The 25,868-nt window shown below is 38.1% G+C and overlaps 1 long non-coding RNA gene across 1 annotated transcript; it reads left to right on the top strand.

Annotated features, from left to right (window-relative positions):
* Positions 1-16,677: 16,677 nt before the first annotated feature.
* On the top strand, positions 16,678-23,460 carry LOC121900905. The gene is made up of 5 exons (XR_006097134.1): positions 16,678-16,834; positions 16,937-17,132; positions 17,260-17,442; positions 17,646-17,739; positions 22,157-23,460. It is a non-coding gene; the product is annotated as an uncharacterized LOC121900905 (long non-coding RNA).
* Positions 23,461-25,868: the final 2,408 nt, after the last annotated feature.

Genomic DNA, 25,868 nt, shown 5'->3' with positions numbered 1-25,868 from the left:
GGGCTGCAAATTACCCAGTGGCAGCTGTTTGTGGGACTAAATCTCTGTACTGGTTTATGCAAAGCCTTGAATCTAGTTGAACTTGTGGATAGCTGACACGAAGCTGAAGATATTCCTCATGCTTAGACAGGTACTTTTGTCTTTAGTGATGACACAGATTACTGGTGTCTCCTTTTGAGGCAACCGTCTTTCTGCATAGTTTGCAAATAATTACTTGTCATTCAATGTTAGATCATTTGTATCCAAATCACTTCCAAACCAATGAGGTCACTCCTCTTTTGGGAATCAATGCCTACTCATCATCCAAGTGCGCCTGCATAGCCTGACCACAGTTGTTGCACAATGCACGATACAGAACTGTAACAGTGAGGTTTCTTCATTAGATGACACAATTCTAAAACTAAAAAATTCTAAACCTGTGATTGTGTTTGATAATTTATTTGTACCTTTATGCATGATATTATATCCTTGGAGATGGCTACAAAATAGACTTAAAACAGGTTGCACTAGCTTGGCTTGCCAACACACACACCTCCTGTAAATACAGAGCCAAGGAGTCTATTTACAGACATATGAACGTTTCAACTGCTTCATTTGACAATTCCATGCCTGTGGTGTGAAAAGTAATTGGTCATATTAGGTGAAAATGTGTCTGCAAGCAGAAGGCTGCTTTGAATCCAGCTGGATCGAGCCAAGGTCTTTCTCTCATTCACATCTTCTCAGTCTTGATTGTTGACTGAAGAAGACATGTTTAAACTTCTTCAGCTTTAAATAAAACAAACTGCCACAGATAATCACAAGGCTCAGTGTGCATCTGTGTATGTATCTGTGTATGTGTGCTTGCACCCATGTGGTCCTTGCATGTGTCTTTATTATGAACAGAATGATTTAGTGCGCTATGGTGTTGAGACATTAGGATGATACTTCTTGCCCTCTCACAGTCTTCCTGGCAGCTTCCCAAGGACAGGCGGCAGAAAGCAATTGCTATTAGTGCGCATATATAGTCCGAGCAGATAAATATAGGCTGCTTTTAGCAGATGAGCAACAGCACCATCAATTAAGATTAGGGCAAGTGCTATCACAGTGTCATAAAGAACAACAAGACGGCATTCCCTCAATGTCAAAGGTAAGATGAACATGTACAAGCCATTGGGGAAAATCAAAGAGAACCCGATAGCTCATATACATAATGCTGCACATTGACAAATAGCTATTGATGTTTCTTCATCAATGAGAGTGACACGGCTCAAACAGCTTGGAGGGGATCCCGATCCAGCACTGAAATGAAATTATGCTGAAATTTGGCAAGGATGAATCTAATTAATTTATTTCGGGCATCAGTGTTATTTTCTCTTGGTGCGCTGGGGCGGGAGGGTAATATCTTGGACTTCTTTATACAGCTAGGGAATTTTCTAGCTTGAGTTGAAGTCTGTCCCCATCCAACTGTTTGAGCCCAAAGACTTGGAAAACATGGACAAGGAGAGCAGAAATAGAGCAGCTGGCTCTCGGTGAAAATGGATTAATCTACGCTCTGTTGTCCAATCACGGTCCATAGCTCCCCTCCGACTACACGGACCCTGTTGTTTCCCGGTGTTCTTGTCTCATTCCCCAGTAGTGCCCTCTTTTCTCTGTCCTGGTTGTAGCAAAGAGTATGGCAGCAATCTCCATGCCAGGCCAGAGGGACGTGGACAGTGTGTGTGCCCTGCAACTCTCCAGTGGTTTCCAAGGAAAGGCCATCACTCTCCCTAATTAGCTGGTCTGTTTTGGGCTGTGACTAAAATCACCTCTGTGGCTCCTTCCTCCGTCGGATCACACCTAATTTTAATTAGACCCCTCGGAATATTAACCGGGGTCTTTGTTCCGCTTCCTCTCATTAAGGAGCCAGACAAATGAGTCTTTAAAATCCTTTATACATTTCCTCTACATTTCTCCCCATATCTCCCCCCCTCTGTCTCTCTCTCTCACTATTGTCCTCATCATTTTCTTGTGCATGCTCTTTTAGTGTGATATACTGTATATAATCAGCCCCCAGCCTGGCTAAAACCATGTGAGTGGTGATTGCTCATTCTGTCCAAATATCCCAGCGAAGTCACAGTCTGTAAGGGCTACTGGTATATGGACCTACAAACAAGAGGACTACTGAAAACTGAAAACTTATTGAGTATATGGCATAAAAGAGAAAATAACATCCACAATCTTAATATTCAGAGGCTAATACATTCATGTTCAATCGTGTGGGACTTTGGTTGTCAGAGAAAATCACGTAGAAAAATCATTTGTTTTGTCATTTTGACTCTTTTTGTCATTTTCTTAGTATGCAGAGATAAACTGAAAATATTATTTTAGCTCTACTACTTAAGTGCAGTGTTCACTAGGAAAGTGAAGCTAGCTTGCCAATTTCAGCACTGATTCTCCGGTGTTATTTTTACACCTGCTGAGTAATCTGCAGCTGCACAGTCACAGGGTTGTGTTTGTCCCACATTATACAAAGGAGGGGGTCACAGGAGGAGCTACAGTAGTGTTGTAGCTGTCTCTCTGTTATGGGTCCAGTTGTGGTGATGGCAGATGTCCAGGCTGTCAAAACTCACAGCAACAGGTAGTCCTGTGACCTCAGCACTTTGTATGTTACCTGGTGATTCACAACACCAGTGACTAACATATGGAATCACAGAGTAACATAGAGGGTGCTCCAACCATAGATGGTAAAAAGCCACAGCTAACAACAACACATCTATCCCCCCACTGTTCACATATAGTGGAAAAAGCACACACTTTGTTATTGATGAAAAGCACCTGAAACCAGCCACAACCAATTACATCCTGAGCTGCAGTGCCAACAGTTAAAGGACCACTTTGCCGATTTTCAACCTTATCTCTAGCTATCCAAATTTGGGATATAGTGTGAAAAACAAGAACAGTTGTTTTCAGTGTTCTCTGTGTTTCTGGGGCGCAGCTGCAAGGGAAAAGCAGACACTGAAATACCATACTACTAAATGCTCAGTGTATTTGGAAGAAGCAGTGCATCATTTCCTGTCCACTGCTCCCCTCCCCCACTTTTGGTGATGTGAGGTTCAGCTGCCTACGTCAGCTTCATATCTAGTTAAAGGGCTACTGTAGGAATATAGATATCCCATTCGTAGATAACTTTACTTCCTTCTTTAACCAACCGGAACTTTTTAAATGGGATTGTCTCCACCCAAACCACTCAGGATCAGTTGTTTTATCTATGAACATTAAACTGGCCCTACACTCCTGCAAGGCCTTTACAGTATGATGCCCTGAAAGTCCGGATTTTGGTCACCCTGCCTCGAAATCAGGTACTGCTAATATCCCAGTTTTATTAACTAATAGATTTTTAACTGCTCTTAGAAAGACCCACCTAACTAAGAGGAACCTTAAGCTAGCTCTTTTAAATGTGCAATCCCTTTCTAATAAGACTTTTATTTTAAGTCATTTTATTTTATCTGAAAATCTTGATTTTATGTTTTTTACTGAGACCTGGTCCAAACCAGATGAGCATAACTTGTTTTTAGAATTATGCCCCCCTGATTATGATTTTATCAGTTCCCCTAGGGCTTGTGGTCAGGGTGGTGGGCTAGGTGTTGTATTTAAAAAATCTTTCAAATGTGGCCTGTTACCTTCCAATGATCTTTCTAGCTAGAATACCCTGTCCTCTTTGTTGTTATCTATCTAAATCCAGCAATACCCTGTTATTGCCTGAACTGTCAGAGTTTTTATCCTCAGTCGTTCTCTGTCATAACAAAGTTTTGATTGCTGGTGACTTTAACATCCACATGATATTTCTCATGGCTCTGCTACTGCATTTTTAAACATGGAGTCTTTTAATTTCACTCAACATGTGTCAAGCCCTACTCATAACTCACATTGGACTTAGTTTTTACTTTGGGTCTGCATTTATCATCTTTGGTTTTAAGAGACATTTTTATTTCTGATCATCTATGTCTTTTTTTAAAATCTGTTTTATGTGAACAAGAATCCTTATCAGCAGGGAATTTTCTCACGCATCTTCAATGACACTAGTGTCTCAAGATTTTCCTCATTATTAGTGGAGTCTGGTGAATCCTTAGATTTACTTTCAAACACAAATGACTTAGTGAACTGCTTCAATGATTTGTGCACAACTGATTTTGTTGCTCCACTGAAATGTTTATTTAAATCCAATTCATCAACTGTGTCACCTTGAATTACTGAAAGAACCCATGACATGAACAGGGAATGTAGGAGGACTGAGAGACAATGGCAGAAATCAAAGCTCTCAGTACACTATGAGCATATGAAGTTTTTATTACAATTTTATAACAGTGAAATTAAAGATGCAAGAGTGAAATACTTTCCAGAGCTCATCATCTCCAACCAGCACAAGCCTGATCGATTAGTCAACCCCGGTTCTCCTAGTATCTCTATTACTCCTAATGCAGACTGTGAAAGGTTTTTAACCTTTTTCATAGATAAGATTGGGGACATTCAATTGAAGATTTTGCTGTCAGTCCACCGCAACCTGAATCCAAATGCCACTATCTCTGTTAACAAAAGGCGTTTTATAGCCTGTGATTGTAAAATGTGAAATTGCTCATTTTATGTTATCTTTCCAAGAATATGTGGCTGAGAGTATTCAATATGAAATCATCTGTCTTGAAACATAGTGTGTTCTTCGAAACGAGACATACTTCCAACTGAAATACATTAGTTTGAAAGTTGTACTGAGTGTCACGAAAAAACTGAAAATTCGCGTCCATGTACATCTATAGATTAATCTATTGATTAATTTTCACGACTATTTCATGAACTGCCATGAGACTGGGTGAGTGTCCAGCCACTTCTCAAAAAATCTGGGTCTGATCCCTCTGACTATGGCAAGTATAGACCGATTTCTAAGCTTCCTTTTATATCAAAAATTCTAGAGAAAATTGTCTCAAAACAATTGTTGGAAGTCTTGATCAGTAACAATATTTTGAGAAATTTCAATCAGGTTTCTGACAGCAACACAGCACAGAGACTGCCCTTGTAAGAGGTGCCAATAATATCTTGATGAAGGCTGATGCAGGTGAATGCTCAGAGCTGGTTCTGCTTGATCTTAGCACAGTTCATGACACGGTTGATTATAACATTGTTATTGAAAGGTTCAGAACATGAGTTGGCATCTCCGGGACTGACCTCTAGTGGTTCTCCTCATACTTTTTTAACAGAAAAATTGTTGTATCTGTTGATGGCTTTACCTCCTCTCAAGCATTGTCTATGTATGGGGTGCCACAGGGCTCTGATCTCAGCCCAATTTTATTTTTTCTTTATTTACTCCCTTTTGGCCACATTATCAAATAGCATGATATTTCTTTTTATCGCTACGCAGATGATACTCAGTTGTACTTGTCCTGCAAACCATCTGAATCAGAAAAGTTATCTTCCCTGCATAATTACCTAGCTGTGGTTAAGGATTGGAAAGCTGTAAATTTACTTCAGCTTAACTCCTCTAAAACAGAAATCCTTATTATAGGCCCTGAGCACACTCATGGTCATGTTCTGCCTGCTCTTGGCTCTCTAGCTCAGCATGCAGTATCCACTGTTAAAAACCTTAGAGTTATTTTAGACCAGAGCCTCACTCTTGAGTCCCATGTTAAAAGGTGAGCTCAGGTGGGGTTTTTCCACTTGAGAAATATCTCTAGAATTAGATCTTTTATTTCTTTTAATAATCTCCAAAGAACTATTCATGCTTTTATCACTTCTTGTCTGGATTATTGTAATGTAGTGTTTACACACCTTAGCCAAAACATGATTGCACGGCTTCAGGGTGTCCAAAATGCAGCCGCCAGACATTTAACCAAATCATGAAAGCACGATCATATCTCCCCTATTATAGCTTCCCTTCACTGGCTGCCTCTCCATTTTAGAATTGATTTTAAAATTTTACTCTTGACTTTTAAGGCCCTGAACGGTATGGCACCGAGCTACCTGGCTGAGCTTCTAAATCATTACTCAGCAGCCCGTAGCTTGAGATTCTCTGATAAGGCCCTGTTAGCTATTTCCCAGTCAAGGCAGACCAAGGGTGACAGGACTGTTGCTGTCAGGGCTCCAACCCCTTGGAACAGCTTACCTGAGAAACTTAGACTAGAAAATTCACTGCCTTCTTTTAAACTGTCTCTCAAAACTTACTTCTACTGTATGGCTTTTCCTTAATTTATCCGTTAATTTTACGTGTTACTTCTATTCATTATTTTATTTAATCTGGTGTTTTTGTTTATATTTATTTTGATTTGATTGCATTTGCTTTTATTTCTTTGACTGTGAAGCACTTTGTGACCGGTGTCTGTGAAAGGTGCTATATAATTAACTTTGCTTGCTTGCTTTTATCATTATTTTAACTGTTTTATGTATCATTTTATTTGTTGACTGTGATTTTGTATTTAATTTTCTTTTTGCTTTCTTTTATTTGTCTTTGTTTGTGAAGCATTTTCTAATGGTTGTTTTGAAAAGTGCTATATAAATTAAATTATTATATTATTATTATTGTTATGACTGGTTTCATTATATGAGGCCGGATATCATGCTGTGGAATTAGACACACAGATCAACAGATCAGTGAGTGGAAGCTCACAAAAAAACAAGTAGTTTTATGTCAGAGCAGAGATGTGGTGCTAGTATTACAACTTATGAGGCCAAATATAGTGCTGTGGAATCAGACAAAACAGAGTGTGGAGGAGGAAGCAACCGCCACTGGAGCTACGTTATAGCACCATCCAGCTTTGTGCACTATCTAGTCCCAGCTTCTCATCATCCAAAACGATAAAAGAAATAATGTTTGGTCGCATCTTTTCAACCCTTCATCCACAATTATTTCCCAGTTTCGCAGACTCAGACATTTTTTGACTGCCCACCAGTAGCTCTTGGTAATTTTGAAATGATCTACATAACTAATGCCAGTGCACCATTTGTGTTATGATCCATGCACACCGGTATGATATATCCAGACTCAATGAGGAAAAATGTTTTGTAAATGAAAATAAGCCTCAGTAAAGCACTCATAGTTTACTGTACTTGCTGGCTGGCTAAACACACCGTCAGTAGCAGATTGGACAGGATGTGCGCAATGCATTCTGGTTGTTGGAGGATTCCACCTTAAGAGCAATATGGGGAATCTACAGCTTTTTCTCAGTTTTCTATAGTCAAAGGGCACCAATTTCAAAAATAATTGAACATTTCTACTACATAGGTGACCTAGTTTTAAGAAATCATAATATTCAAAGCAGTGAATCTTCGCTTAAAAGTCTTGCAGTCCAATCTGTACCACCCACAGGAAAAGGATGTTACAGCACCTGCAGATTTGAACTGCAGATGTGGACATGATGATGTGTGCCATCCACAGGCAAGGAAAGTAAATAGTTTTAAAAATAGTAAAAATAGTTTTTTTGTTTGTTTTTTTTTTCTTTTATAGCTGCTGTTTGCATTTGTTGTTTTATGTGTATTCTTATTCCTAATAAAAAATCAGTTTTATTAACTTGAGCAAATCTTCTGCTGAATACCGTGAAGAGTGAGATCACACTGCCACTGTGTGTTCTCTGTCCTTGTGGTTGTTTTGTCAAGAAAAAAAAAAAAAAAGAATTTTAGACCAAAAAGAAAAAAATAAAAAGAAATCATACAAGAAAATTAACAATGAGAATGCCTGACTTAAGTTGTGTTGTGTCTGAAATTAATACTATGAATCACATTATAAATATTCAAAGTTTAGCTAACCAAAATTGTTTGCCTGCAGGTGAAATGATCATTAAAACTGCAGCAGCTATAATTATCATCTCGTCTTAGAAATATAATTTCAAGATTATTGCCACAACACATATTAGTAGAGCTATTGATTCTCTCAGTTAGTTTCTCATACTTGGAACCTCATGAGGTCAACTGATAAGCTAGCAGGTTTTGAGGGTTTTCTAAGACTGACAGTTTGATATGTGTATGACGAACATGATTTTTGTTTAGAAAAAAAACAAAATTAAATTAAATCAGTTAAAGATGTTAATGTCTTTTCCCTACAATAAATTTAGATGGTCTTCCATGATTGTGAAAATAAAATAATTTAATTCACGTGACAGCTTGAAAACTCAAAGAAGTTTGGGATGCAGAATTTGAGTCATGGCCCAGTCGTGCATAATTTCTAGTGACTTAAATACAACCAATTTTTAGTTTCTGTCAGAGGATTTACACCTTTAAATTGTTTAGATAACAGTTTGACACTTAGGGCCCTATCTTACGCCCAGCACAAAACGACGCAAAGCAGTGCCAAGCGCAACACAAGTGTCCTTAGTTTAAGACCGATGCCATTGTCATTTTCCCATCCAGCGCCAAACATTGTTTAAATAGCAAATGCACTTGCACCCATCTGAGCATCCATGGGTGTGTTGGTCTTAAAATGAGGTGTGGTCAGGCGCATTGTTGGCGCTTTGCTATCTTGAGGCAGCAGAGTGCAATTGCGCTATTGACCAACAAAAACCTGGTCTGAAGTCAATGGCGCAGTGTTTCACTGTTATTCTAAGCGCAAATTATCAAAACAGTAATATGCGGCTACACAGGCGGGTGCACAATGTGAGTGCACTCTGCTTTTTACACACACACGGATGTGCAGCAGTGCACAAACATGCAAAAGATTACAAATAAAAGGATTACAGTGTGAAAGATTATTATTGTGTACATCAACATATTTTTAAAAATACATGTCATAATGCTTAGTCATAATATTTATCAGAATTAGCTAATCACAGTAATGACGGATAAAATTGTCTAATTATTTGACCAAATCATGGCAATACACGTAGGTATTTAAACAGACAGCAACAACGGATCAAACACAGATCAACTTTCCTGCTGCATCAATACATGATGACATGAGGAACATATGAGGAAATAAATAAGGTGAAAACAATAATTAAACTAAAGAAGGAAATAAATCTGGACAGCTTCTAGCTGCTGCCAGCAGCAGGATCAACACCTTGGAGAGCTGATCAAGTCCTGATAACTGTGTTGATGATTCTTTACATGATTAAAATTAATAATTTAATTTTTGAACAATATTAACGAATATTCTTTAACATTTTTGAGAGTACAGTGATCAGGTTTCCATACTTTCAGCAATTAAAACCCTGCTGATTTGACCTGTTACTCCATGACTGAACAAAACGATTTTAAAGAAACCAAAGCTGTAATTAAAAAATAAACCTTTTCAAAAATCAAACGAAAATACATTTGCAACAAATTAATGAACGGGACTTTAAACTGGTACTCTGGGGCCACAGGAAGGTTCAGGAGCAGCAGGGGCCAGTGTGCTCGTTATGGATCGTGCTCTTCGATCATGAGCAGATCAGTGTCCTCTGCAGAGAAGTGTTCCTTCTTACTACTTGGCAAATGCGCCATCATAATAGCAATCCACCAAGGTGCAAGCGCACCCCGCTTTTAAAAGGAATGGGAGATGACACTCTGATTGGTTTATTGCATGTTACGCCCAAAACACACCCATGATTAATTAGGAGACTATGAACAATCCCTTTAAACCATGCGCCTGAGGAAGCGACCATTTTTCCGCTGTTAAAATAGCAACAGTCGATTTGGACACACCCTAAATGCACTTGCGCCATGCGTTTCAGACCGTGCGCTTTAGATTGTTAAAATAGGGCCCTTTGTGTGTTTGTCTTCTTCCAGATGTGGGTGACAGTCTATGTAGAGCTTAAAAGGGAAACAATCACTGCTCATTAAGAAAATATGAGCAATGAGAGAAAACACTCCCATGGCGCTGTGCTCAGTTCAAATTGCAAAAATACATTCTTGCTTTAATGACTACTGGGGAAGTTGCTATCTTCTGTGTCTTGCTTAGACACAGAAGTTTTTGTTTTGTTTTGTTTTTGTTTTAAATGTTTTTAAGCTCCAGAGGAGGTGAACATGTCCAATATTTAACAAAAAAGCAAAAATTACTGAAAGGTTTTTGAAATTCAGCCTTTTTCATTCTGAATTCTTTTTTTTCCATTCCTTATTATTTTAATCTTATCTTGCGACTCATCAGATTTATCAGGTTGAGAACCACTATTTTAGAGATAAGCTAAATGTTCTGCTCTGAAAGCCTTTTGTATATTTATTGAACAGATCTGAATGTGAAGTAACATTGTCTACATGGTAATAAGAAAAGACACAAACCAAAAGCCAGAGCCAGAAATATGAAATACATTAGTGAACCATGAAGATGAAGAAGAATGTGAAGAGGTAGGAGAAAACACTTTTTCAGTTAATAGTTGTTATTTGTTCTGTGCCATCCCGGGAACACAGACCGCCTCAAGCATGTAGTGCAGTTCCTCTTTATGGATAATGCTGTTAACAATGGGAATGTCGAATCCCCACCAGCTGCCAATCTTTTTTATGGCAACAGCACCTGTAGGAAAAAAAAAAAAAAACAACAGTCAAAACACATTAGTATCTCCCAGTGGCAACTCACCAGAGTTCAAGTTCATAATCTTTCTCACTCATAATATTAACATCTGCAACCACTTAGCCCAAGTGCATTTCCAGCCTTTGTGTTTGTCTTGGTGTGTGCGTGCGTGCACAAACACACACACACACACACACATGCGCGTGTTTACTATTTGTCTGTGTAGAGCAAGTATGAGGACGCACTCATGGGTGGTTGAGTAATAGATGCTGGTCCTCTGCCAGTGCCGCACGCCCTTGTTCATGAATTATAAAACCAAGAGCAATTATGGCTTTTACACAAATTAACCAAAGCATGCTGGATGCAAACTGTAATTGGGTCAGTGGTTATTTCCTGCAACACACCTGGGCTTGCAGTAAACATTGGGTATCAATTATGAATGGCTCCTGTCCTACCCAGGGTGTGTAGCCGACCATGGCCTAACACAGCATATACAAGTGCATTAGCATACACATGATGACTGTAATAATCTTCATGATAATGCCATAGTGTCTCTTAGTCATATTGTAAATGTCTTTCTGTGTGAATTCAACAGGGTCAAAAAGGATGATGTGATATGCTCTGCTCTTTTACAGTTCCATTTTGAGCTACTGGTTATCACATAAAGTCTTATCAATTCTAATGATTTTTTTTTTTCTGATTTATCTGAACTTTGTTTTATAAAAACAACTGATATAGTGGAATAATATTGAATTAACTTGTCATTGTGTACACATTGTTCATTGCCTCAGGCTCAAGAGCTTGTTCAGATTACTATGGTTTGGCAGTTTGTAAGTTTAAAGTTTTGGTGTCAGGTCTCTTTCCTGCAGTGTAAGAATACATAATTAAGGATATGAAAAAAAAATATTGGACTATATAAAAGGCAGCTGAGATCACTCCAAGAACAAGACAAAAACTCAGACCTCAGGTCTTTCATTTCATTCAGTTATACAATTCAGCACAAACAAAACTCTCAGTTGAATAAGAAATTCACTGTTCAGTCCAGAGTTCATAAAGCAGCACGAATTTGCAAAAATACCCCAAAAAAGAGAGAAAAAAAATCAGTTTCAAGAATTTAGATCCATGAGGCAGATTGTAGCCTGATATACAGTCTGTCAATCTGTCAATCAATTTTCACCAAAAAAAAAAGAAAAAAATTCCCCAGAATCCATTTCCTTTTATAGACACGTGGACATTATCCATGTCTTCAGAATATCGAAAAAGCCCATCAGCATAGCTAGTTGTCTGAAAATTGGCTGTAGTCATAAAGAAAATTAGAGAAATAGAGAAGGCTTGTTGTATATAAAAGCAACACAGTTTTAATTGTGTTGAAATTTTAATGGAAACTGGCAGATAATGTTTGGTACACACACTCACTACACTCAGTTTTGATCCATCCACAGCACTGGGATGTGGTTTCTGAAGTATCACCCAAATATTACCCCAAATGTGAACGCACATGCTGCTCAGCTGGTTGTTCCTATCCGGGCCATTTACTTCAGTAGCTTTAGTGAGCCAAGAGACAATTCCCTCCAATATTTAAACATACAGTACAGGGACATGTGACCCAAGAGTACAATGCTATCAGTGAAAAGTATGTGAATGGGCAAAGAAGGTAACACCATAAACTGATTTATGAATGGAGTGATTAACATGGATATCTGTAGGTATGCAGTAAATACATATTTGTGCAGCTTGCATGAGTAGTCTCTCCATTACAACTGCCACAATCATTTTGTGAGTTGCAGATTATATACTGTTACTCAAAACAGCTATGTGACTACAGCAGTTATGTTGAATCTACACAGTACCAATCTTATATCAATATACTTTTTTTCCTGTAATATTTAAATATACAGAACAAAATATTCTAATACATTGCATGAAAAGGCTCTATTCTGATTATGTACATGAATTTCAGTTTACCTTACATCATGAGGAGTACTCCTCAGCCTGTGAAAACAGTTGATGATGTCATCAGGGTTGAAGACTACACATTTTTTAACAGAAAGTCTGTGTTACAAACTGAGGTTGAGTTTAAAAGATGTGGGCATTTACAAGGTGAGGCAAGCCTACATAAGATGCTATCAAGTTGGATCATGGGAAATGTAGGATCCAGTTTTTTTGGAAGTAGATCTTCACTAGGTGTGCCCAGTGCACTTTTGGTATTTTTCGTGGCCAGATGCACCAGGGGCACATCCACCCATCAGAAAGAATACACTGACATACTGTACATCATAGGTGAGTGTGTTGGAGGCTGTGACAATCGTGGCTTATCACATCCACTACTTTCCTCTCCTTTAAATGCAGGGCATTTCCCATTATTACGCACAGTTTGGGAATCCTGTGGAGAGTTTTTCTTAGAGGAAACTTGTTGCTGTCTGGTATGTAAAAAGTTTCAAATATGAATACAGCAGCTAAAATATCCTGGCGAGAGCAGATGATGGCTCTTTTTAAGTTGAATTCCCTTTTCTGGGCAGGTTAATGATTCTAGTAATCACCATGTTTTCCATGCATAATAGCTTGCAATTTTACTTAGCATCACAAGGATCTGTACAATAACCATCTGCAGTTAAATACCACAGAGTGGATATATAGTGCCATATATAAAATAAAAGTAGAATTTAAAATATGGTTAACTATTTTGCATGTTGTATTTTTTTCTTAAATCTGTTTGAAACTGTCAGTTTGGTCAGGAAATAGTTGCTTGTTCAATCTTCATATCGCAACATGCACGTGATCCTGGTAATGATAAGGGTTTTTAAAATAACACACTTCTGTATAAAATGTAACCTGAACAATCTATATCATGTGATGCTCATCACAGCCAAACATCTACCTGTATTGTAAATAAAAACGTGGTGCTCCAAGCAACACTTTGGCCAGACCTGTTGATTTGCATAAGAAACTGTACAGAAACAAGTTTGATGTACACATACGCATGGAGGTTTCTGTGGTTATTTTGCAACAGGCAACGGGATGAGACGCACTCATTCTTGGCATCAAGATTGCAGTACGCTGCTGTATTGGCATCACCACACCCTCAACTGCACCTCTCCTCCCACTGTGGTGCACAGCGAGTCACCAAGATACTGACGCAGTCAACGAAATAACATCAATGTGCTGCAGGAAAATAGCAGTTCACCAGTGCACCAATGCGCTTTGCACCCTGTGCCGGCATGAAAACAGGGCCCTGAGAGTTGGAAAATCTTGGCATCTACTGCATCAATTTTGACTATTCTTTTTTTAAATGTGACTCTTGCAAGACTAACAACTTTGTGGAAGTCCAAGATTAAATTGCTGGAGTGACTTTGATTCCAATTGTTGTTGGCAAGTAATGTAGTTCTCTGTACTTGTATGGTATGATAAGAATATAGGACTGCAGTTAAAATAATATGTGTATAACAAGCAAATTTCAAAATTAGATATGGCTAATTGGCTACTTTGACAAAAGATTTACAATATATTGAAGAAGCAGAGCCAAATACCCAGCAGAAATAGTACTTGAAATCCTTAATCAAACCTTATACTAAATGAGAATGTGTATGGATTTACAATTGAGAATTAGATACATAATAGCATAGCATTAATATTGCTATAATACCTTGATATGATGTAAATGCAACACCCAAGTATCAAATGTTACATGAAGCCTGAACTACATTTAGACCACACAAGATTTATGGTATTTTTAACATTAATTTATGAATTGAGGAGTTACTAGTTGGAGTGAATGTCTTCAGTAATGTCTGCAAATCTGCATGTGTAAACACCTGCTTTGAAAAAACAGTTTGACTCCAGGCTCAGTTACAGAATTGTCAAATATACTGAAGAGTTGTTCACCTAGCAAGTCAGGACCCTGAGGAAAGTTTCCATATTTAAATTTGTAATTCATCCTCATTTATAAAAGAGCTATTAGACAATTTTAATGCTCTATGCTCCTTCAGCAGTGCAGTGTAACTAAAACCCAGATGCTTCAAATAACTGCAGGTACAAATATATTTTTTTAGCATCTGAGAATCAGAGTTTATCTTTGTCATAGCCTTTGGTTGAGTAATAATCCTCAGCAATAGCAAATGAGATGTCACATTGGCAAAACCAACCCTGGCTGACATATCGGTTTTTATAGTTATTAAAAGAAAATCAAGTCAAAGAAACTGGTTCCACTTTTGGTTTAAAAGAACATAATGAGCAGACAGATGAAGAGACTGCATGGCTGCCATGTGCCAGATTTTCCAAACTAATGCTTGTACTTCCGAGATAATTGTGTGATCAGATCAGGACATCAGTAAATGTTCTTAAATCTTAACAAGGTAGTGAACCATTCTCGAGTGTATCTTCTAATATAGATATTAAACCAGGAGTTTTTGGAAGGCACTCATTTTTACAGATTTATAAAGCAATTCTCCATCTTTGGTTCAAGAAGGCCAGACTCTCATGCAAGACTGTAAACCACCAAATGAATAATGCAATAATGCTTGTTTTAATTCTCATAACTAAAAAACTAAAAACGTTTGCAGGTAGAAGAGACGTGACATCAGGCTTCAATTTAGTTTAGCTAATTTGCTATATTAATGGTAAAGTAATTGCAAATGTTTAATCTGGTAAAGATCATATTATTTGACGATGAAAAATACAGCATTCATTTGTTATCCAGCTGCCACTCCTGGGACTTGGGCTAGTCTGCAGTCAACGTTAGCTGCTTAATGCTACCACCACTTCACGTTACTTATGTAGACTGAATGATTTCAAAGCTCCCGACTCCCACCTCAAATTATGCTGTTAATGTCTGAGTCTGACTTTGCACTGCATTTGATACTGTGTGTGTGCAATAAACCAATTACACTTTTGTGTTGTAGTATAGTTGTAGGAGGACTACAGCAATGCTGTTCAAAATGCCATACCAAGGAAAGAAGTATATCAGACTAAATGGAGCCTCACATCTCAAGAAGGGTAATGTTAATGTTTCTGCTTCATGTAACCACATGCATCACATACTAATTGTCACCCTTAATCTTGAGTTCTTGAAGGCATTCTTCCATTTCATTCTACAGTGTTACAATGTTACAAGTAATTTAGCAGACTCTGTTATCCAAAGTAATGTACATCTGAGAGTTGATACAACACAAGCAATGAGAGAAAAACACAAGTAAGTGCCATAAAGTTAAGTTTGAGTCCGATAGGACATAGGTGCCAACAGGCAGTTTACAGGGGTAATGCATAGAGTGCATACAATGCATAGAAGCATTTTTCCCCCAGTTCATCAAATGCAAAGGTGTTCATGAGAGAGCTGAGTCTTTAGTCTTTTCTTAAAGATTGTGAGGGACTCTGTAAATCAGATGGGGTTTGGTAACTCACCACAGAGTGGCCACTGGCTAGCAAACTGAAAGGGGCTTGAACAGACAGCTATCTTTGTGAATAGCACAGTTGCCATGGATTATGTAGTGATGTTATCTACAGGTACACTCACTGTTTTCCAACAATTAATCATTCAAGAGCATAAAAGCTGTTCAGTAATGTCGCTGAAGAGGTCTTCAGCGACATCCCGGATGAAAAAACATCCTGTGGACCACTGTTGGCGTTCTTTCAGTGACTGGTAAATGGTTGTATGCTTACAGTGTGCATTGCAGGTTTACAGTACCATTGTAATTGATTTTCAGTGACAAAAATAAATAAATAAATAAATACAAATTTGATTCTCAACAATATCCAATTTGAGTTTTCTGTTAAGCATAATTTGTTTTCCATTTTTTTATTGTCACAATTACCAGTTTTTCAGAATAGAGTACCTATTAATTGGATCAGCTGATAAGAGTACAGAGAGCACATAAGAGCACATTAACTACCAAAACTTATTTGTAGTCTATAACTGGCAAAGAAAACACCCACAATTTCCAAGGAGCAGTCTCCCCATGCTCTCTCACCTCTTCTCACTTGAGCCTGTGGATCGTTCGAATGATATTACAGGTGAAAAATGTTTTTGAAATTGATGTTGTGTTCCCTCTTTTCAGACTCTCCTGTCCCGTCCTCATGCACAGACACCTTGTCACTACCATCATGCTCATCGGAGAGTGATGCTTCTCTAATGTCCCCAAAAAGTCGGTATATTGGTGACAGTTCTTCACAGGCCAAAGAGGTGATGTTTTTTGTAGAACATTTCTCATTTTGTTGTAAATCTTGTGTACTTTGGCATAAAAATTTTTTAGTTTGGTGGTTTACTTTTTCTTTTGCTGTCATCAAACTTGTCAAAAGAGTACTGGAACAAAAGGCTTGAGGGGAGAAGGTATTAAAAGAATACACAATGAGAGGAGAGATGAAGGACCAAACACGCTGTGATCTCGTCAACATTGTTGTTGCTGATATCCTGGAAAAGTATGGGTAAGTAAAATGCTTTATGGTGCATGATTTAGTGAAGAGTATATTCATAGTATTTGATCTCAGACATCTTGTTCGCAAAAACTGGTGAATGTAATCAAATAGCAGGTGGTTGGAGAGAGAAGTGACTAAAGAGCAGCAGTTGGACGGAGACCAGTGTCACAAGGCCATATCTCTACCGAAACACAGCATAGACAACAAACAGATCTTCACGAAAATGAGAGCAACTTTCCAGCACAGACTGAGCAATGAAGCACAGTGCTTAAGAGTATTCCTGAGGTTCCTTGACACAAAAGGCCTGGTAAGTTCACATTAATTATGTTTACAATGTATTCTCTGTCAAGAGCAGCTGTACAAAGATGAAAATGGTCACCTCCTCCCACTACCATCATCATCAAATACACCTACACTTGCATCCTCCCCTTTAGGTGTTGCAAGACTTAGACCTGTTAGACCTGGAGCTGAGACTTCATCAAAACTCCTTGAGAAATGGGGAACACTCCTGAAGGCCAATGTAATAAAGCAAGCCAAAAACCTCAGCAAGACGCCCCTGCTTGACTACCTCATCCAGTCTGCAGAGGAGACACCTGATGAGGATGACAAGGTCCCAGGTAAATGATTGACATTAACCTGGTGTGTATCTGGCCACCTTTTCAAATGTTGACTTATCTAAATAATTGACCATGACAAATGGTTATGTAGACAAATAGTATTTTTTTTGACAAAAGCTTTTTGAATTTTAATATTGATGTATCAAGGGTTTTCATCAAGTGTATTTCATGCTGAAAGCAGGTGCTCTCCCCCTTCTTCTCAGGTTGGGATAGTGACATGGCCTCACTGCTACTGCTGCTCTACCTCCTGCCACCACCACCAAATGGAAAGAAGGCAGCTGTGAAGATCAGTGTCCGGTAAGCTGTGGACCATGTAGTCAAGTTTTATGAGGTCAGTGTGTCTTGATTTCTATTTTCATCCATGCAATAGGCAATAGTGTAACCCACACTCTAAAAACTACAGGCATTTTGGCCAACTATTATGCCTTCCCCTCCATTCAAAGGAACTATACAGGTGTATTGTCTCACAGATAGAGTCACATGATGGGGTCACATGACTGTTCAACATACGAATAGAGTAAATTTCAGTGAGGACATACCTGAAATTAAACATATACTAAAGCAGGTTTAATTCATCTGCTCATCCAGAACTATAGCATTTAGACAAGCAATGTCCCACAAATACCAGAATAAATTGCAAGAAATGACATGTAAGCAAGATGGTCAATTTTCCACAACTTTTTCTTATAGGAAGCAGTTTAGTTGAAGCTCCTCATTTACAGGGTCACTGGCGCTGGACTAATGGCAACAAGCAGCAGCAGTTGTATGTTGTGCGCTACTCTGTTGGTTTTTAACCTGTTTTAATGTCACTACTAACTTATTTTTTTAATCTGGCTGCATGAGATTTAAGTAACAATGACTCACCTCAGGCCAGCGGGCTTTCTCCTTGTTCTGATGCTCTTTTGTCACTTTTTGAGAGGAGTTTGTGAGAATCATGAGCCTTTTCAGTATAGCCAGGAGTTCCTTCTGCTACTTTGGAACTTGGCACAAGAGCTGTAGCTCCAACATCAGGCTTCCCGACAGATATCACTCAGCACAGTTCTTCTGTGGGGAACGGGAGCTGGGAAACCAGGCCAACAGGAGTGAGGAAAAGGGCAGATGTGGCGGAGTGTGCCAGAGGCTTAAAAGACAAGACCATCGGCGGATTCCTCTTCCCTCAATCATCCTTGCCAATGTACAGTCCCTCCATAACAAGGTTGATGAACTACAGGTGCATGTCATGCTCCTATCGGAATACAGGAACGTCTGTGGCTCAAAGAGCAGGACCCACAAACCAATCTGGAAATTGATGGTTTTGGGGTATTGCTACAACTTGATAGAGACCCTGGTGACAGGGAAATCATTCGGAGAAAGATTGTGTTTATATGTCAACAAAACTGATGCAACAAAGCTGTTGTCAGAGAAATACTGTGCTTCTTTCTGTTTTTCTACAACTATTTTATTTACCAAGGGAATTTCCACAGATTTTTGTTACACCTGTGTATATCCACCTGAAGACTAATGTTGACACCAAAACTCAGGTTTTTGCGAAAACAGTACTGGACGTGCCTAACTTTGTTATGGGCAATTTCAATCACTGTAAGTCTGGAAAGTCGCTTAGTAACTTTTATTTATATGGCACTTGTCCTACTAGGCACATGAAAGTTTTGGACCTTTCGATTAAGGGAGCTTACAAATCTTTGCACAGGGCTCCTCCTGGCATGTCCTACCACAGTGTTGTTTATTTGGCTCCAATCTACAAACCTGTCCTAAAACGAACAAAACCTGAGCAATGCCTAGTTCGGGTCTGGTCAGAGGAGCCTATTCAGTGTCTCCGGCATTGTTAAAGTTGCGCAGACTGAGATTTATTTATAAATGTTTGCTCCAATTTGGATGAATTTACTGAGACTGTGTCTGCATACCTACATTTTTGTTAGTAATTCCCGATAAATCAATGTCTATGTTTCCAAATAACAAACCATGGGTGTCCAAATCTGTTAAAATCACAATTATTCAGAGGAACATATTTTAACCAGGGAGATGATACTCGTTTCAGAGATTTATCGAAGCAAGTTAAGAAGGAACTTGCTAAACTTAAATATAAGGACAAAGTAAAAACCCTGCTGAGCACTGGTAATTCATGCCCAGCATGGGAGGGCATGAAGTCTATGATGAGCATGCAGTCTAAGTGTCCCATTTTTCTTCCCAGCAAGACTAACTCTGAACTTGCTAATGACCTGAACATTTTTCATAATTGTTTGAATACTTATGATTTTAGCAAGGAACAGTCTGTCCGTCTGTCTGTCTGTCTGTGTATAGAAATGCTAGAATGCAGAATGAAATACATGTTGATAGGGACAGGGTTTTTAAACTCTTCAGGGGAATAAAGGAGAGAAAGTCCTGGTCCAGATAATATTATCTGACATATTTCCCTTCATCTTCATGAAGTCACTTCAACTCCATGGGGTTCCTTGTCTCTGGAAGTATTCAGTGATTGTACCTGTGCCCAAGATTAAAGCATCAAAATCACTCAATGATTATAGGCATGTGGCACTTAATTCTCTTGTCATGAAAACCTTCAAGAAGATTATAAAAGAGGAGAAAACTGGATCCACTCCAATTTGCGTAAAGGGCAGGCAGGGGTGTTGAGGGACATGATCCACCTGGATGGTGCAAAGAATTTTGTATGATTGCTTTTTATTGACTTTTCCCCAGCTTTTAACTGTATCCAAACTCACATTTTAGCATATAGACTTACCAGCATTCACAACATTGACCCTGGATTAATATGTTGGCTGGTTGACCTTTTAACTGACGGGTCTCAAAAGGTGAAAGTCAATGACGTTTTTTCTGATGCCCCTTTATCTTCCACTGGTTCCCCCCAAGGGGTGTGTCCTCTCATTACTTCAATTTGTTTTGTATACAAATGAGTGTCAGTGTCATTATGAGGGCAGACATATCATCAAGTTTGTGGATGACTGTGTCCCTGCTCAGTAATGATGAAACTAACCATAGTCCAGTGGTGGATTAATTTAGCAATTGGCATAAATGCTCCCTCTTGGAAATAAATGTCTGAATCAAAGGAAATGATAATTGACTAGGAAGAGGCCTCCCCCTATTCTACTTGCTGTTATTTATGGCCAGGATGTTAAAGTTGTTCAATAAGTACCTGGGGACAACAATTGATTTTAACCTTAATCCTACTGACTGGGGTAATCTGCAGACCCCAGAGGTATACTTTTTGTCATATCTTACAGGCGCTTTATTCTATCATTCCAATTTTTCATGACTTTGTCAATTAATTTGTTCATGACTTCAGATCATTGTTTTCTGTTTCTGTTTTAATTAGTTCTCTTCATAAATATCTATATATAGGGGTGCTGGGGGACCCCAGTAAAAAGCATCCAATTCCACCTATGCAGTTTTAATAGATGGAACTTATTATTGAGCTCATGTTTTCCATGGGTCCTAATGTAAAGTATCACAGAATATCAGGGATGTAGGGGCACTCTGTCAGTCATTTTGAAGGCTTTTTGGAAAGACTCTTCAGTAAAAGCTGCAATTTGTATTTAAGTTGAGATGAAATGAAAAATGCCTTTTAAACTCTTTTATATCACATCCCCAGTCATATTGTGCACCTATTTAACAATATGTATGCCAAATGTGTGCTTACATAGGCTTGAACCAATCGCTTTTAACCAATAATATCATGACATCCACCCATCAATCACTCTTCAATGTTTAACAGCACAAGCTTAGATTCATTATGACACACCCACTTTTCAATGTTCAAATCAAATTCCTCCCAAAATCTGTCTATCCTGTTTCACTCAGAAATACTTCACAATAAGGAAGTTAGATACTCTTGAAATACTGTTTTATCTAGACTTTAAAGAAAGGTCCATATTTTCATTTTACACAATATGCAAATTAACTGTAACTTTCCTAAAATAATAATAATCTGTTTTGTTTTTTTGTTTTCAGATGACATAAGTTATATAACTAATGATGTTTTGAGAAGAAATAAGTTAACATTTTGCTATGATGGTTGTTTCTTACAGTAGTTTATGCATGGGGTCATCAGTGACCTTATGTAGTCCTTGTGTGTTAAATATGTTGCAGGATGAGGGTTTTGAACCAAATACTGATGTTGTTTGTGCAAAGGCCCATCAGTGTATGTACTTTTATCGGAAGCTCAGAGGTTTTTATGTTGACACTACCTTCATGTGTTTTATTGAATCTGTTCTAACCTTCTCTTTTATTTGCTGGTTTGGGTCACTTACCTCGAAAAACATGAACAGGTTAGAAGGAATTGTTAGAATGTGCAATAAAATTGCAGGCACAAATCTAAATGATCTCTCCAAGTGTACAAAGTCAGAGTCACAAAGAAGTCCCAGTCAGTCCTTGCTGACCCTAGTCACCCTTTGTTCCATGAGTTCAGGTTGCTTCCATCTTCTGACTGCAGTCTTGTGTTCGTTTACTCTTATTTTCAGTTGTCTGTTTCTCTTGCCAATGTATTGGTGTTTGCAGGGACATGTGATAAGATAAAGAACATTGATGACCTCTCTGATGTTTTATTCTCTTTGCTACTAAAACACTGATTGCATTACCACATGCTGAACAAATCCTGCATAGAAAAAAACAACTGTGCCATCAAAGGTTTCTGTTTGTCTGACTCATCCATCAAAATGTGATGTGCAGTGTAGTCATATTTTTGTTTGTTGTTATCTTACAGTTATGTCGCAGCCTTCAGGAGCACTCTGGTCCAGACCAGCGGAGGCAGCCCTACATCCTGGCAGTTGGGACAACAAGAAACAGCATCCATGAGTAATACATCATGTTGGATGGTGAGCTCCTTCCCTGCAAGGCCAAGTCTTCCCTGTTAGCCTTTGATGAACTTTTCAAATCACATTATGTGTTTGGCATTTCCTATGACCAGGCCTTAAACAGCATGTACACATTTGTGCAGACCACCATCTACAACACTGATATAGGTCTTTCTCAGGAAACTCCCAGAGTCGAGGACCTTGGGGCTAAGCTCCTCAACTGAAGAGTTATGATGTTTAGATGGTTTGTTTGCAAGTCCACTTTTGATTCAACAGTTGGTTCATATCAAGCTTTCAGATGCCTTTTATCCTGGTAAGAAGTTGATGTGTGACCGGAATGGATGCCTCCAGAGATTTTTCACTTTTTCAGGCTTCAGGAAACATCTCATAGCAAACATAGTGCTAAAAGTCTAGATTAAATTGATAATGAACCTGTCACTCCTTCAGGTGATGTATCTGATCAGCAAACAGTGTCAGCTTTAATTCCAGAGAAACCAGAGAATTCTCAAACTTTACTGAGGCCAGGCAACATACCCAAGAAATGTGTGCATCCTTTATTGCAAAACTACAAGGCTGTGGTGTGGCTATTAATGTCATAAAGACTATTGTTGAAAATATAGAGGAGCTTGTAGAGGAAATGCATTCAAATGTCAAAGAAGATGTTGTAAAATGACTCCCTGACAATGAGGACATGAGAACAAAATTTGATGATTATTTTGACAGCCTTGAAAATCCATTTAGCAAACGTAACACTGATATGAATTGGAAAAAAAAATTGTACATTCCTCCATTGGAAACTTTGAAGTTCATATTCACCAACCAAGAGATCTTATTATTGTCCTTTTGTTGTAACAGGATTTTGGACTGTTTGTTGTGTAGTGGAAGCTTCTTTTCATTAACCACAACGGGTGTCTTTCAAACCGAGGATATTTATTCTCCTCCAACATACTGCAGTTTACAAAACGGGGGAACAATGGAGCTCGCGCCCAACATCTTGAGCGTACACCTTTTTCCACTCTAAAACTAGCGACAACAAAAGGCCAGATAATTTCCTGGAAACCTTCAAAATAAAAGTGTTTCCTTTTAACTGGAAACCAAGCATCCACAATGTATTCTCCATATAAACACTGAATAATTACCATTTCCAGGTTTATCCTGATGTGTACATTTTACTGTAAATGCTATAACTGTAAATAAATGTAAATACTGTAAATACTACCTTCTGTATTTTACATATATATATAACTTAAACTAAACATGAATTGCCTATCTTCATCACTCAAATAAAAACAATTCACAACACTGTTGACTTCTAAAGTACTTTTGCTTTAAGGGCTCATTGGCCTATTGAAAAGCAGTAAGCAGGGATTCTGGCCAGAGAGTTATATGTGCATTGCTCACCTATGACCAATGTATTTTGTGAGTCGGTTCAGGTTGCTACTGATTAAATAATGTTATCTAAATAAGTAAAACTGATTTTGATTTTTTTTAAATCAAATCATGTTGAAATTAAAACTTATGTTTTCAAGAATCTAAGTGTTAATGATTCACCCCGAAAGTGTAGGGTGTACGTGATTGTTGTGTGTTACACAGCAGGTGTTTGAAAGCACTGAAACAGAATCACAAATTACTAGTCAGAGTACATTTTCACTCTCCAAGTGTTAAATAATCAGCTCTGCAAAGTGCTACAAAAGCACTGACATGGAGTACATTTTTTACTCACTGAGGGTTCTGGGTTTACACTGCAGGTGTTGGAAAGCACTGAAATGGTGTCAAAAAGTACCAGTTAGAGAGTACATTTGTACTCTCCAAGTGTTAAATAATCAGCTCTGCAAAGTGGTACTATAACACTGACTTGGAGTACATTTTTTACTAACTCAATGGTTTACACTGCAGGTGTTGGAAAGCATTGAAACAGTGTCAAAAAATACCAGTTATAGAGTACATTTACACTCTCTAAGTGTTCTAATGTGACTCTATATTTGGATTATATATTTTATATTTTGACAGTTTTTAGTGAGCACCAAACTCTTGAACCTGTATACATACACCGAAACAGAACAGGTGTTAAATGTACACTTATAGAGTAAAATATACACTGTGATTTTTGCTGTGCGATTGTAATTCTGAGAGACAAATTAGTGTTTAAACCAAATACCTCACTCCTGTGAGATAGAAGCTACCAGTCAACCGTAGTCTCATTTGTTCACAGTAATTATGCCAAGGTATAACAGGCAGCCTAATTTGACAATGATGCATTGATGTTTAGAAATGCCACTAATAGAAGTTTTACTGATGAGAATGAGTGTAAAACAACATATGAAACGCTGAATATTGAAGATTAAGTTAAGAGTTTTTCTTGTACTGTACATCTTTAAAGCCCAGTGGGCACTCAATGTGTTAATAGCTGTGACATTACATTCTAATATTAAATCACATAACTGAACTGTAGCCTGTACAATATGTAAAATTAAAAGGCTGTGAAAGTAAATTACAGAAAGCAACTTTTAATCAGCTGTAATTAAGTGACAATTTGCTTTGTTCATCCAGCTGTGCCTTTATGGCTCATTACGTGTGTATCAGGAAAGGTTCACCAATGCTGGTCTTTAAACAAACACTTAAAAATATCACTATAATATGAACATTTGTGAAATTAGCCTTTAGTCACATCTTAGAGAAATAAAACAACTTTTTGACTTAAGACTCAAGAGATCTGAGCTGGAACAGAGAAAATAGTCTATGTTGTACATGCTTCTGAATGCTTCTGTGTACAGGGAGTAAAAAGCTTTGCTACAGATAAACTAGGGCCAAGCCTCATATTAATTTAAAAGGAAATATTAAATTCCGTTCAAAATTCAAGGGAAACATAACCAACAAACCAGATGATGTTACCTGGAAGTTATTACTTTTATTCAGATACATGTTGTTGCTAATCACATCAAACCTACTTACACCAGAGAGTAGTGTGGTTACAATGTAGATAATTTGAATCAAGGTTCAAAATGTAACATATTTCCACAAGCATTCAGCCCTTTCAACAGCCTATTTTTAGACCGTGTTTCCCAGCAACTATACTTTACATGTATTGATCGGGACATTCACAGGTAGAAAACAAAACATAATACAGGAGTTTAAAAGTATAAGAGCTGGATTGCATAGTCACAACTGGATTGTAGCCGTAATGATTTTGCAGCCAGAGATCCCTGTTGAGCTGCAGTCTATTCTATCGCCAGGTAGTCCCATATGAGGCCTCTGGCAGAAAAGCCATTGCGGCTTCTCCAAAAAGCCCATCTACTGCTCTGCAGGTGAATGAGTATAAAACTGGTCATGTTTTCAGGTCAAAATGAACCATATAATTCTTCCCTCCAATAGCTTTCTTCACTATTTTCTCTGCAATTGGCACTATAACCTTGGTTTTCTAATATGAAAAAATCATTTATGAATCTTAATGATGAATTGTCTCGCTGAAATATTTAATTCTAACAGACAGGCTATTACTGCACATATGTTTTGTGAGTACTTCTGAATCTAAACTCTGTCATTGGCAAGAAAGCTAGTGTGATAATGCTCTGCTTTGCTATTCTAACATAAGATGAGACCACAGCTGCCACAACTGTATTG

The sequence above is a fragment of the Thunnus maccoyii genome, chromosome 1 (assembly GCF_910596095.1).
Source record: "Thunnus maccoyii chromosome 1, fThuMac1.1, whole genome shotgun sequence".
Classification (NCBI taxonomy): domain Eukaryota; kingdom Metazoa; phylum Chordata; class Actinopteri; order Scombriformes; family Scombridae; genus Thunnus; species Thunnus maccoyii.
The sequence above is the reverse complement of the archived record's forward strand: the minus strand, read 5'-3'. Positions and strand labels throughout refer to the sequence as shown.